The following is a 2,644-nucleotide window of genomic DNA, read 5'->3' on the forward strand; positions in this document are numbered from 1 at the left end:
GCAGATGACATGAAGCTGAGTGGTGCAGTGGATACGCGGGAGGGAAGGGGTGGCATCCAGAGGGACCTGGACGGGCTGGAGGAGTGGGTCCATGAGACCCTCATGAAGTTCAACCAGGCCAAGTGCAAGGTCCTCCACCTGGGTTGGGGCAATCCTCAGTGCCAGCACAGACTGGGGGATGGATGGATGGATGGATGGATGGATGGATGGATGGATGGATGGATGGATGGATGGATGGATGGATGGATGGATGGATGGATGGATGGATGGATGGATGGATGGATGGATGGATGGATGGATGGATGGATGGATGGATGGATGGATGGATGGATGGATGGATGGATGGATGGAGAGCACCCTGTGGAGGACTGGGGGATACTGGTGGGTAGCAAATGGGACATGAGCTGGCAATGTGCGCTTGCAGCCCAGAAAGCCAAGCGTCTCCTGGCCTGCATCACCAACAGCGTGGCCAGCAGGTCGAGGGAGGGGATGCTCCCCCTCTGCTCCGCTCTCCTGAGACCCCCCCTGGAGCACTGCGTCCAGCTCTGGGGTCCCCACCACAAGACAGACATGGACCTGGTACAGCGGGTCCAGAGGAGGCCACCAAAATGGTCCGAGGGCTGGGACACCTCTGCTATGGAGAAAGGCTGGGAGAGTTGGGGTTGTGCAGCCTGGAGAAGAGAAGGCTCCGGGGAGACCTTACTGCGGCCGCTCAGCACTTAAAGGGGGCTCATAGGAAAGAGGGAGAGAGACTTTTGACCAGGGCCTGCAGCGACAGGACAAGGGGCAACGGTTTTAAACTGAACGAGGGTGGGGTTAGCCTGGACATAAGGAAGAAATGTTGTACCATGAGGGTGGTGAGACACTGGCACAGGTTGCCCAGAGAAGCTGTGGATGCCCCATCCCTGGAAGTGTTCAAGGTCAGGCTGGACGGGGCTTTGAGCAACCTGATCTAGGGTTGCTGGCAGATGTCCTTGACCCCGGCAGGGGGCTTGGACTGGAAGGTCTTTGAAGGTCCCTTCCAACCCAAAACCATCCTTGAGTCCATGATTTTATGAACTTTCACACCCAGCAGTACAGGGGCTGCTGGGATGGGAACGTGCACAGGCACCAGCACAACAAACCCGCTCCATGCGAACGGAGTTAAAGGCACGCCAGAGTGCAGGATGTGAGGTTTGATGACGAAGGCCAACAGCCTGGCTGGCTTAATGAGCGAGCCACTAATTCATTTTTAAGCCTAAGGAGGTTGAGCTTTTACAAAGGTGCATTGGGTTTACATGGGAAGGTGTTGGCAGCAGAGGGGCTGCAGTTGTGGCCTCTGTGAGAAGACACCAGGAGCTGGCCCCCTGCAGTGCCAGCCAGCTCCAAGACAGACCCACCGCTGGCCAAAGCTGAGCCCGTAAGTGATGCTGATGGTGCCTCTGTAATAACGTATTTAGGAAAGGGCAGAAAACGCTGTGCAACAGCAACTGTGAGAGAGGAGTGAGAAAATGGGAGAGAAACAACTCTGCAGACACCAAGGTCAGTGAAGAAGGAGGGGGAGGAGGTGTTCCAGGCGCTGGAGCAGAGATTCCCGTGCAGACCCTGGAGAAGACCATGGTGATGTAGGCTGTCCCCCTGCAGCCCATGGAGGACCCCACCCTGGAGCAGGTGGATGTGCCCTGAAGAAAGCTGTGACCCCATGGAGAGCCTGCGCCGCAGCAGGTTTTCTCCTGTCTGCAAACTGAAGCTGTAACTGCGGCCCTGACACCCAAAGCCATCACCCACCCACAAGCTCCCCAGTGCCTTGCCATCCCCAGACTTGCAAAGCAACCACAGTCCCTGCTATTCACCCCAAATTCCCTGAGCAAACAGCCTCAGCCTCACCAGGACCTGAGATAAGCTGGTGTCTTGTCCAGCAGGATAGAGTCCACCTCCACGGTGGGGGAAGAAGCCAGGGGACACACTGGTCCTGGCTTTGGAACACGCATGAAGCCAACCCCTCCGTGCCAGGCCCATAAGGCTTCCTCCCACGCCTGCATCCCCTGCGCCAATACCTAAAGCTGGGCAGAAGGGAGGTGGACACAAGCCGCCCGGTGTGGGCAATCCAGGGAGACAGCAAAGGAGCCTGACAAGGGGAAACAAAAGCAAACCCCAAGTCCTAATCAAGCTTTTGGGCAGCTCCCAGCCACAAACAATGCCCAGCTTGGGAAATCGGAGGTCATAGTCGTACCCAGTAACGTCCCACGGATGCCTGGGCTGCGTGCCTGCGCACGGGTGGCAGGGCTGGTGAACATCGGTGTGGATGTCCATGCACACCCCACAGGAGGGCTGACGAACACCCATGCAGACGCCCGCATAGGTGGGAGCAAGGCTGGAGAGCAGCAGCTCCCAAAGGCACAAGGAACAGCCTGGATCTACCTGCGGGTGCTCCTGGCAGCACCTCCGATGCCCTCGTTACACATCAGGCCATGGAGATGACGAGCCCCCAGTGGGCAGGCACCCAGCTCTGGGCAGGCAGTGGGGTTCTGCCTGCACGGGCTGCAGCTGGCAGCCGCCGGAGCAGCGACCTCTCCGAATTGGCAGCTCCCAGGCATTTGCCAAGATGCAGACCCCCGCCACCCAGCTCTCTGCAGGGCTCCCAATTAACGGCAAATGGGCAGCA

This window comes from Pygoscelis adeliae, unplaced genomic scaffold (assembly GCF_000699105.1).
Source record: "Pygoscelis adeliae isolate BGI_AS28 unplaced genomic scaffold, ASM69910v1 Scaffold180, whole genome shotgun sequence".
In the NCBI taxonomy this organism is placed as follows: domain Eukaryota; kingdom Metazoa; phylum Chordata; class Aves; order Sphenisciformes; family Spheniscidae; genus Pygoscelis; species Pygoscelis adeliae.